At 47.4% G+C, this 12700-nt stretch overlaps 1 non-coding gene across 1 annotated transcript; it reads right to left on the bottom strand.

Annotated features, from left to right (window-relative positions):
- Positions 1-10785: 10785 nt before the first annotated feature.
- Positions 10786-10923, bottom strand: LOC119935147. The gene has a single exon (XR_005453091.1). It is a non-coding gene; the product is annotated as a small nucleolar RNA SNORA7 (small nucleolar RNA).
- Between the last annotated feature and the right edge of the window lie 1777 nt (positions 10924-12700).

Genomic DNA, 12700 nt, shown 5'->3' with positions numbered 1-12700 from the left:
CATCAAAACAAGTAAACAGGCATGGCTTAGTGGATAGAATCCGGGCCTGGGATTCAGAAGAACCTGTGTTCTCATCCCAGCCCCGCTACTTGTCTGTTGTGTGACCTTGGGCAAGTCATTTCACTTCTCTGTGCCTCATTTATCTCATGGATAAAATGGGGATCAAGACTATAAACCCTATGTGGGACAAGGACTGTGTCCAACCTGATGAACTGTGTCTATCCCAGGGCTTAGTACATTGACTGGCACATAGTAAGCGCTTAACAAATACCATAAAAAAAAATGAAGCAAAACAAAAAAATTTTGCTGTCACTAGAATCAACTCCATTCAAGATCCCCTGCTGGGTTAGAGCTGTCGGGGTCACCTCCACATCTCTCTGGCTATAATAGCAGTGACTGTGTTTATTAAGGCCTTACTAAGTGCTGAGCATTGTGTTAAGCGATGGGGTAGAGATGAATTCATCAGGTCAGACGCAGTCTCTGTTTCACACAGGACTCACAATCTAAAGGGGAGGAAGAGCAGGTATCCAATCCCTGTTTCAGAGCTGAGGAAACTGAAACCCAGAGATGTGAAATGACTGAATAATTATTTGTTACTCTATTATTATGTGGTATTTTTTAAGAATATAATAATAATAATAATAATAATAATGGTATTTGCTAATAATAATAATAATAATAATAATAATAATAATGGTATTTGTTAAGAGCTTACTATGTGCCGAGCACTGTTCTAAGTGCTGGGGTAGATAGAAGGTAATTAGGTTGTCCCACATGGGGCTCACAGTCTTCATCCCCATTTTCCAGATGAGGTAACTGAGGTCCAGAGAAGTGAATGACTTGCTGGGATTAGAACCCACATCCTCTCACTCCCAGACCCGGGCTCTATCCACTAGACCATGCTACTTCTCTGTGTGTCAAGCACTGATCTAAGCACTGGGGTAGATACAAGATCACCAGGTTGGACACAGTCCCCTGCCCTCCATGGAAACTCACGGTCCAAGGGGGAGAACAGATATTGAATTCCCATTTTTACAGATGAGAGAACCGAGGCACAACTGCCCAACATCCCACAGCGGGCCAGGGAAACAGTTCCTTCATCTGACAAATGGGGATTAAGACTGTGAACCCCAAGTGGGACAGGGACTGTGTCCAACCAGATTTGCTTATAACTACCCCATCGCTTAGTACAGTGCCTGACACACAGTAAGCGCTTAACAAATACCACAATTCAAGAGCAGAGCCAGATCTGTCTCCCCGCCTCTAGACTGCAATCTCATCATGGGCAGGGAAGCCACAGTTTACTGTTATACCGTACTTTCCCAAGCACTTAGTCCAGTGCTGTGCACACAGTAAGCGCTCCATAAATATGATCGAATGAATGAATGATCCCAGGTCCTCTGTCTCCCGGCCAGGATCTCTTTCCACTTCAATCCCTCCCAATCTCCTTCCACCTCCCAGCTCCTATTTCCTCCCACACAGCACACTCGCGTGTGCAAGTTTATTTAGGGGTGAGCCAATATCCGGGCCCCTTCTCCTTCTGTGGACCTCAAACCCCCCAGCAGCCTCCGGTGCCTTCAACAAGTTATCTAACACAAGCCGGGACGGGGACATCCTTCCCCCTTGTTTTGCCGATGGGTGCTCGTTTGTGTTTGGATCATCTCTTCCTCCTTCTCTCTCCCTGCTGAAGAATTCGCTGAAAGCCTCAGTTCCTCTAAAGAGGAAGGTTTTGGCTTCCCGCCCAGGCGGGGGAGAGTGGAAATATGCTTTCTAAGAAAAACACGAACAAGGGAATTACATTCTGATTTGACATTTCTTCACTGAGATAATTTTGTTCGCTGTTGCTGGGGCTGTTTGTCTTCCTGGCAGAGTGAGGCCTGAAGTTGAGAAAGGAACTCGAAAATCCCCCTGGTCTCCCGCCCCAACCCTGCCCATCCCATCGGCTTCAGGGCCTAGGGGGAGGTCGGGGGGGGGGGGGGGGGGGGAATTTTCTACACAAAACAAATGGAGGGGTTATGCTGTCTCATCAGTCAACAACAAAATGGTGGAGGCGGGAAGGCATTTCCTTCCAGCATTCCACCTTGCCCTCCACCCGACTGACCGACGAACGTGGCCTAGTGGAAAGAGCCCGGGCTTGAGAGTCAGAGGATGTGGGTTCTAATCCCAGTTCCACCACTTGTTTGCTGTGTGACCTTGGGCAAGCCACTTAACTTCTCCGTGCCTCAGTTACCTCATCTGGAAAATGGGAATTAAGACTGTGAGCCCTGCGTGGGGCAACCTGATGACCTTGTTTCTACCCCAGTGCTTAGAACAGGGCTTGGCACATAGTAAGCACTTAACAAATACCATTATTATTATTAACCCAATGCTTAGAACAGGACTTGGCACATAATAAGTGCTTAACAAATACCATTATCATTATTATTATTCAGCACCTACTGTGTGCAGAACACTGTGCCAAACCCTTGGGGGGGTGCACTAGAGCTGACGATAGAGAGGACAAGGAGCTTACAATCGGCTGTGGGCAGAGCTCTATACTGAGCTCTCGAGAGAGAGCAATAGTTAATAGACATAAGCCCTGCTCTCAAGGAGCTGACAGTCTACTGAGCACCTGGGGAAAGGACAATATTTAATAGACACAATCCCTGCCCTCAGGAGCACTCAGTCTACTGCATGCAGAGCACTGAACTAGGCACTTGGGCAAGTACAACAGAGTTAGTAGACACATTCCCTGACCTCAAGGAGCTTACCATGTGCAGAGCACCATTCTAAGTGCTTAGGAGACCACGAGAGAGAAGCAGTGTGATTTTGAGACTGTGATCCCATTGTTGGGTTGGGATTGTCTCTCTCCGTTGCTAAATTGTACTTTCCAAGCATTTAGTACAGTGCTCTGCACACAGTAAGAGCTCAATAAATATGATTGAATGAATAGTGGTTAGACCACAGGCCCGGGAGTCGGAAGGACCTGGCTTCTAATCCCAGCCCCGCCAGTTGTCTGCTCTGTGACCTTGGGTGAGTCACTTGACTTCTGTGCTTCAGTGACCTCAACTGTAAACAGGGATAAAACCTGTGAGCTCTAGGTGGGACAGGGACTGTGTCCAAATTGATTACGTTGTATCTACTCCAGCGCTTAGTGCTTGGTACATAGTGAGCGCTTAACAAATCCCACAAAGAGAAGATAGATTTGGTAGGCTATACGTACCCCTCTCCTGTCAGAATTCTGCAGGAAGTTGTTGTGCCTTGAGGCTGGGGGTCTTCATGAGATGGTCTTGGGGGGCTCCATCCAGACCGAGGATGCTGGGATAAAAATTATGGTATTTGTTAAGCACTTACATTTGTGCCAGGCACTGTACTAAGTGCTGGATGGTACAGAGGTCGGGGAGATAATAATAATAATAATAATAATGGCATTTGTTAAGCACTTACTATGTGCAAGGCACTGTTCTAAGCACTGGAGAGGGATACAAGGTGATCAGGTTGTCCCACGTGGGGCTAACAGTCCCCATTTTACAGTTGAGGTAACTGAGGCACAGAGAAGCTAAGTGACTTGCCCAAGGTCACACAGCTGACAATTAGTGGAGCCGGAATTTGAACCCATGACCTCTGACTCCCAAGCCTGTGCTCTTTCCATTGAGCCACAATTTCCTGCTCACCACCAGGTTATAGCCTACACAGGTTTGTACTTTCCAAGTACGACAAATACAAATGCAAAATACAAAATGCAAAATTTGAAATTTCCAAATACAAAAAAAAAAAAACCCTCAACAGTTTCCTGCAAAACAACCCCCTGTTGCTAAGGTGGGGAGGGAAGGGCACAGAGTTATTCTGTCCCGTCTCTACCAACTGCACCCCTAAACCGAACATGACATCCCAAGCGCTTAGTCCAGTGCTCTGCACGCAGTAAGCGCTCAATAAATACGATTGAATGAATGAATGAATAAGGTCAAAAGCCCAGGAGGGGGGAGATGTGGATATTGGCCTGGAAGAGGAAAGTTCCGGAAGTCCTTCTCTACTGCTAAACTCATTGTGAGTAGGGAATGTGTCTGTTTGTTGCTGTATCGTACTCCCCCAAGAGCTTAGTACAGTACTGTGCACACAGTAAGCACTCAATAAATATGATTATATGAGCAGTTAATAGGAAGAAAGTTTTATTTTGTTAGTATGTTTGGTTTTGTTCTCTGTCTCCCCCTTCTAGACTGTGAGCCCACTGTTGGGTAGGGACTGTCTCTATATGTTGCCAGCTTGTACTTCCCAAGCGCTTAGTACAGTGCTCTGCACACAGTAAGTGCTCAATAAATATGATTGATTGATTGATTGATTCCCCTGCTGGTTTTGGAGTCAGGACCTTTGCGGGTCAGGAACTGTGGCCCATCTGATGTTCCCGAATCTTCCCCAGGGCTTAATACAGTGCTGGGCACATGGTAAGCACTTAACTAATGTCACAATCAAAGCTGGGTGGGGCAAGGGTCCTTCTGAGAACCAGGTCAGGAAAAGCAGCATGGCCTAGTGGAGAGAGCCCAGGCTGGGGAGTCAGAGGACCTGGGTTCCAAACCCGGGTCTGCCACTTCATAATAATGATGGTATTTGTTAAGGACTTACTATGTGCCAAGCACTGTTCTAAGCACTGGGGTAGATACGAGGTTATCAGGTTGTCCCACGTGAGGCTCACAGTCTTAATCCCCATTTTACAGATGAGGTAACTGCAGCACTGAGAAGTTAAGTGACTTGCCCAAAATCACACAGCTGAAAAGTAGTGAAGCCGGGATTGGAAACCATGACCTCTGACTCGCGAGCCTGGGCTCTTGCCACTCAGCCACGCTACTTGTCAGCTGTGTGACTTTGGGCAAGTCACTTCACATCTCTGGGCCTCAGTTCCCTCATCTGTAAATTGGAGATTGAGACTGTGAGCCTCACATGGGACATGGACTGTGTCCAACCTGAGAAGCATGCATCTACCACAAAGCTTAGTACAGTACCTGGCACATAATAAGTGCTTTCAAAATCCCCGAAGAAAAAAATAAATAAAGGAGGGAAAGATGAGAAAGAGACAAGGCTCTCTCTCTTCCAAGCCTGGTTCATATCAGCTGACTGGTGGGTGGGGGCATCCCCTACATGATATGGGTTTGTCTGAAGACCTCCAGTGATGGAAGGCAGAACTGCCTAGTGGATAGAGCACAGGCCGGGGAATCAGAAGGACCTGGGTTCTAATCCCGGCTCCGCCACTTGTCCGCTGGGTGACCTTGAGCAAGTCACTTCACTTCTCTGGGCCTCAGTTACCTCATCTGTAAAATGGAGATTAAGATTGGGATCCCCACATGGGGCAGGGGCTGTGTCCAACCTGATTTGCTTGTATCCACCCCAGCACTTAGTACAGTGCCCTGCACAGAGTAAGTACTTAACAAATACCACAATTAGTAAGTATAATTGTTGCTTCTCTGTGCCTCAGTTGTCTTGTCTTATGCCGTCGACACATCTCTCCCAGAACACCCCGCTCTCCATCTGCAATGGTTCTGGTAGTGGATCCACAGAGTTTTCTTGGTAAAAATCCGGAGGTGGTTTATCATTGCTGCCTTCCGCACAGTAAGCTCGAGTCTCTGCCCTCAACTTTCTCCCATGCTGCCGCTGCCCAGCACGAGTGAGTTGTGACTTGCAGCAGATTGCCTGCCACTTGCTAGCCACTGGCCAAGCTAGGAATGGAATGGACAGGCCACTGCTTGACTCTCCCTCCCGTAGCCAAGACTGGTAGAGGACTGGAAGCTCTCCAGGTGCCATCCTGAGAGGGGTGTGCCTCATTTACCTCACCTGTAAAATGGGCATTAAGACCATGAGCCCCCTGTGCAACATGGACTGAGTCCAACCTGGTGAGTTTGTATTTATCCCAGCTCTTAGTACAGTGCCTGGCACTAAATAAGCACTTAACAAATAAAATATTATTATTATTAAAGAGGCAACACAGGCCCAAAGTCCCCCAGAACTCACCAGCGTGAGGAATATAATTCCCCGGGTAGTCTAAGAATGACTTCACGATGGGACATCGTGATTGGCTTGCATCTACTGCAGCGCTTAGAACAGTGTCTGGTTTCTGGATTCAAGCCTTGGGAGATGGAATGAATTATACAGTGAAATAACATTCATTCATTCATTCAACTGCATTTATTGAGCACTTACTGTGGGCAGAGCACTGTACTAAGCGCTTGGGAAGGACAAGTCAGCAACATATAGAGACAGTCCCTACCCAAAAATGGGCTCACAGTCTAGAAGGGGGAGACAGACAAAAAAACAAAACAAAACATGTAGACAGGTCTGTCTCCCCCTTCTTGACAGTGAGCCCGTTGTTGGGTAGGGACCATCTCTATATGTTGCCAACTTGTACTTCCCAAGCGCTTAGTACAGTGATCTGCACACAGTAAGCGCTCAATAAATATGACTGAATGAATGAATGAATTAATTAATTAACAAAATAAAGGGTTGGGGGTGAGCTTCATCACTGGAAACTCTTAGAGGGCAGACAAATATAATGATAATAATAATCACTGTGGAATTTGTTACAGCTCTTACTATGTGCCAGGCACTTTACTAAGCGCTGGGATAGATGAAAGTAAATCGGGTTGGACAGTCCCCGTCCCATGTGGGGCTCATGGTCTCAATCCCCATTTTCCAGATGAGGTAACTGAGGCCCAGAGAAGTGAAGCCCTGCTCCACGTGGGGCTCACGGTCTCAATCCCCACTTTCCAGATGAGGGAACAGAGGCCCAGGGAAGCGAAGGTTACATGGCAGAGAAGTGGCGGACCTGTGACCTTCTGACCCCCAAGATTGTGCTCTATCCACTCCAGAGGCCCAGTTCTGATCTTCCCAACAGCCTCTTGGGCTGGTTACCAGATTCCATCCATCCCCTCCCCGACTCCCTCCCCTGACCCTCGGGCGGCCCTCCAGGGCACCTTCCTTCCTTCCTTCTCTTCTAGCCGCTCTCTCTCCTTCCACCGACGGCCCCGTTATCTCCTCCGGTTCCCTCCAGCAAGATTTCTCGGTCTGCGGATGGACGGGGTGTAACCCAAGAGGGCTGTGGTTTCTAATTCCTCTGATTCATGCTCGCTGGCATGTGTCCTCCTCTAGTTACCGAGGGATTTACACTGAGCTCAGAGCTGCTCAGGAAAAGGGCCCCACACAGAGTCACAATGGTGAGAACAGAATTTAACAGCAAGACTCATCATAGAAACCATATGTTCCCATCCAGTGCTTAACATCAAAGCAGCCCCAAGTGTTGTGCACAAAAGAAGAATAACTGGGGTGTCTGTTTAATGTATCCGTTTATTGTTATACTGGACTCTCCCAAGCGCTCAGTGCCATGCCCTGCACACAGTTGTCATAATAATAGTAATAATGATCATAATTATGGTATTTGTTAAGGACTTACTGTGTGCTGGGCACTGTACTAGCGCTGGGGAGGATACGAGCAAATCGGGTTGGACACAGTCCCCGTTCCGCATAGGGCTCAAAGACTTATCCCTCATTTTACAGATGAGGTAACAGACACAGAGAAGCGAAGCGACTTGCCTAATGTCACACAGCAGACAAGTAGTGGGGTGCTGGGATTAGAACCCATGACTTTTTGACTCCCAGCCCTGGGCTCTATTTGCTACGCCAAGCTGCTTCCTCAATACTTTCTTTCCATAATACTTTCAATCTTTCTTTACACAAAAAGTTCACATTGAGCTAACTGAAATGGAGAAAATAGAGTTCCCTTGCCACAAGCATTTTTTTGAATAGCTTAAAAGGTAAATGTCACTTTACCTTTACTCACTCAGTAAGTGCTCATTAAACACGATTGATTGAATGGATTCATTCATTCATTGTATTCATTGAGCACTTACTGTGTGCAGAGCAATGGATTAATTTGTTCAACGCTTACTATGGACTACTGCATCAGCCTCCTCTCCGATCTCCCATCCTCCTGTCTCTCCCCACTTCAATCCATACTTCACGCCGCTGCCCGGATCGTCTTTGTGCAGAAATGCTCTGGGCATGTTACTCCCTTCCTCAAAAATCTCCAGTGGCTACCAATCAACCTATGCATCAGGCAAAAACTCCTCACCCTCGGCTTCAAAGCTCTCCATAACCTCGCCCCCTCCTATCTCACCTCCCTTCTCTCCTAATCGCCTCACTGTGCCTCGTTCTCGCCTGTCCCACTGTGGACCCCCGGCCCACATCCTCCCCCTGGCCTGGAATGCCCTCCCTCCGCACCTCTGCCAAGCTAGCTCTCTTCCTCCCTTCAAAGCCCTACTGAGAGCTCACCTCCTCCAGGAGGCCTTCCCAGACTGAGCCCCCTCCTTCCTCTCCCCCTTCTCCCCCTCCCCATCCCCCCTGCCTTACCTCCTTCCCCTCCCCGCAGCACCTGTATATATGTATATATGTTTGTACATATTTATTACTCTATTTTACCTGTTCATATTTATTCTATTTATTTTATTTAGTTTATATGTTTTGTTTAATTGTCTGTCTCCCCTTTCTAGACTGTGAGCCCGCTGTTGGGTAGGGACTGTCTCTATATGTTCCCAACTTGTACTTCCCAAGCGCTTAGTACAGTGCTCTGCACAAAGTAAGCGCTCAATAAATGCGATTAAATGAATGAATGAATGACCAGGCACTGTCCTAAGCAATGGGATAGATAAGCAGGTGGCCCAGAGGATAGATCCCAGGCCTGGGAGTTAGCAGGACCCGGGTTCTAATCCCAGCTCTGTCACTTGTCTGCTGTGTGATTTTGGGCAAGTCATTTCACTTCCTCTGTGCTTCAGTTACCTCAACTGGAAAATGGGGATTGAGACTGGGAACCCCATGTGGGACAGGGACTTTGTCCAACCCGATTATCTTGTATCTACCTATGGTGCTTGGCTCAACGTAAGTGCTTAAGAAATACCACAAGATTTTTACAAAATCATCACATTAGACACAGTCCCTGTCCCATAGGGAGCTCACAGTCTTCAACTGCCATTTTACAGATGATGGTCTCTGAAGCAGAGATGTTAAGTGTGGCATTTGTTAAGCCATTTCTATGTAATAATAATAATAAAGAAAAATAATTGTGGTATTTTTTAAACGCTCCCTTTGCACCAGGCACTGTACTAAGCACTGGGGTGGATACAAGGTAATCAGGTTGGACACAGTCCCATTCCCACATAAAGTTCCCGGTCTTAATCCCCATTTTCCAGATGAGGTGATTGAGGCCCAGAGATGTGAAGTGACTTGCCCGAGGTCACACAACAGACCAGTGATGGAGCTGGGATTAGAACCCAGGTCCTTCTGACTCCCAGGCCTGGGCTTTCTACTAAGCCACGAGCACTGTACTGAGCTCTGGCGTAGATACAGGATCATCTGGTCCCCACCCAGGGTTAACAGTCTAAGTAGGAAGAAGGCCAGGGATTGAATCCCCACTTTGCCGGTAAAGGAAATCCAATAAGGAATAAGGTCAGTTAGAAAAGGACACTCTGCGGTCGCTGACTAACATACTTCCAGAAAACAGGTTAAGGAAATGAGCGATGACGTGGATACAGTAAAGAATCATTCATTCATCCATTCAATCATATTTATTGAGCACTTGTGCATAAAGCACTGTCTTAAGTGCTTGGGATAGTACAATACAACAATGAACAGACACACTCCCTACCCACAGTGAGCTCTCAGTCTAAAGGTGGGGAGACAGACATTAATATAAATAAATCAGGAGGAACAGCATGGCCTAGTGGATAGAGCCCAGGCCTGAGAAGGACCTGGGTTCTAATCCCAGCTCTGCCACTTGCCTGCTGTGTGACCTTGGGTGGGTCATTTTAGTTCTCTGTGCTTCAGTTAGCTTATCTGTAAAATGGGGATTAAGACTGTGATTCTCATGTGGGACCTGGATTGTGGCCAGCCTGATTGGTTTGCGTCTACCCCATCGCTGAGAACAGTGCCTGGCACATAGTAAGCGCTTAACAGATTGTCTTGTTTTATGCCTTATGTTTTATGTTTATGTTTTATATATAAGTTGTATACATGTTTGTACAGATTTATTACTCTATTTTACTTGTACATATTTACTATTCTATTTATTTTGTTAATGATATGCATTTAGCTGTAATTCTATTTGTTCTGACGACTTGACACCTGTCCACATGTTTTGTTTTGTAGTCTGTCTGCCCCTTCTAGACTGTGAGCTCGTTGTTGGGTAGGGACCGTCTCTATATGTTGCTGACTTGTGCTTCCCAAGCGCTTAGTACAGTGCTCTGCCCACAGTAAGCATTCAATAAATATGATTGATTGAATGAATGAATGAATGCCTTCAAGTCATTTCCAACTGATAGCGACACCAGGGACACATCTCTCCCAGAAATCCTTGCCCTCCATCTGCAATCATTCCGGTAGTGGTTACAGAGAAGCAGCGTGGCTTAGTGGAAAGAGCCCGCGTTTGTGAGTCAGAGGTCGTGGGTTCTAATCCCGGCTCCGCCACTTGCCAGTTGTGTGACTTTGGGCAAGTCACTTTACTTCTCTGTGCCTCAGTTAACTCATTTGTAAAATGGGGATTAAGACTGTGAGCCCCCTGTGGGACAACCTGATGACCTTGTATCCATCCCAGTGTTTAGAACAGTGCTTGGAACGTAATAAGTGCTTCACAAATACCATCATCATCATCCATAGAGTTTTCTTGGTAAAAATCCGGAAGTGGCTTACCATTGTCTCCTTCCACACGGTACACTTGAGTCTCCGCCCTCGACTCTCTCCCATGCCGCTGCTGCCCAGCATGGGTGAGTTTCGTCTTGTAGCAGATTGCCTGCCACTCGCTAGCCACTGGCCAAGCTAGGAATGGAATGGACAGGCTTCTGCTTGACTCTCCCTCTCATAGCTGAAGCTCTTAGAGGACTGGAAACTCTCCAGGTGCAACCCTGAGAGGGGGCTTAACAGATACCATGAAAAAAATCAGGAGGAAGATCAAATAAGGCTCAGGCACAGGATTTATTGGTATTTATTGATGGCTTGCTATGTGCCAAGCACTAAAACCCTCTGTCCTTCCACCTCCCCCATTACTTGCCCCTAATAACCTGGCCGTGTCTATTATTGAGAAAACTGAAACTATCACATGTGATCTCCCTAAAATCTCCCCTGCCACTCCCCAGTCCCTCCATGCTCCTGCCCCTTTTTCAACTCTCCCATCTTTCCCAGTGATATCTCGAGGAGATATCCTACCTTCTCTCAGAATCCACCCCTTCCATCTGCACACCCAACCCCATCCCTTTGCCACTAATCAAAGCACTTGCACCCTTCCCTTTCATTTCATTCATTCAATTGTATTTATTGAGCGCTTACTTTGTGCAGAGCACTGTACTAAGCGCTTGGAAAGTACAAGTTGGCAACATATAGAGACGGTCCCTACCCAACAGTGGGCTCACAGTTCCCTCTTTCCTCCCTACCTACCATCTTCAACTGTTCACTCTCCAATGGCTTTTCCCTACTGCTTTCAAACATGCCCTTGTCTCCCTTATTCCTTAGCCCCATGACTCTCCACCTTTCTCCTACCATACCTCTCCAAATTCCTTGAGTGAGCTGTCTCGAGTTCCTCTCCTCCAATTCTCTCCTTGACTCCCTCCAATCTGGCTTCTGTCCCCTTCTCTCCACAAAAACCACCCTCTTGAAGGTCACCTATGACGTCCTTCTTGCCACATCCAACAGCTTCTACTCCATCCTAATCCTCCTCTGCCTCTCAGCTGCCTTCGACACTGTGGACCACCCCCTTCTCTTGGAAACATTATCCAACCTTGGCTTCATTGACACTATGCTCTCCTGGTTCTCCTCCTAGCTCTCTGGTGGCTCATTCTCAGTATCTTTTGTGGGCTCCTCCTCTGCCTCCCACCCCTAACTATGGGAGTCCCTCAAAGTTTAGTTCTGGGTCCCCTTCTCTTCTCCATCTACACCCACTCCCTTGGAGAACTCATATGCTCCCATGGCTTTAACTACCACCTCTCTGCAGATGACACCCAAATTTCCATCTCCAGCCCTGATCTCTCTCCCTCTTTGCAGTCTCGCATTTCCTCTACCTTCAAGGCTCGGATGTCCCACCTTCACCCCAAACTTAAATGTCTGACACAGAGTTCCTTATCTTCCCACCCAAACACTGTCTTTCCCCTGACTTTCCCATCACTGTAGATGGCACCACCATACTTCCTATCTCACAAGCCCATGACCTTGGCATTATTCTTGATGCCTTTCTCTCATTCAACCTAAAAAATCTCCAGTGGCTGCCTGTCAACCTATGAATCAAGCAAACACTCCTCATTCTCGGCTTCAAGGCTCTCACCCCCTCCTACCTCATCTCCCTTCTCCTTCTCCATCCCAGTCTGCACCCTCTGCTCCTCTGCTGTCGCTAACCTCCTCACTGGGCCTCGTTCTCGCCTGTCCCACCGTCAAGCCCCAGCCCCCATCCTTCCCTGGTCCTAGAATGCTCTCCCTCCACACATCCGTCAAGGTAGCTCTCTTCCTCTCTTCCTCCCTTCAAAGCCCTACTGAGAGCTCACCTCTTCCAGGAGGCCTTCCCAGACTGAGCCCCCTTTTTCCTCTCCTCCTTCCCATCCCCCCCATCCTACCTCCTTCCCCTCCCCACAGCACTTGAATATATTTGTAAAGATTTATTACTCTCTATATTTTACTTGTACATATTTGCTATTCTATTCATTTT

Source organism: Tachyglossus aculeatus, chromosome 1 (assembly GCF_015852505.1).
Source record: "Tachyglossus aculeatus isolate mTacAcu1 chromosome 1, mTacAcu1.pri, whole genome shotgun sequence".
Classification (NCBI taxonomy): Eukaryota; Metazoa; Chordata; class Mammalia; order Monotremata; family Tachyglossidae; genus Tachyglossus; species Tachyglossus aculeatus.
Note: the sequence above shows the minus strand (reverse complement) of the source record. Positions and strands in the feature narration are given on the sequence as shown.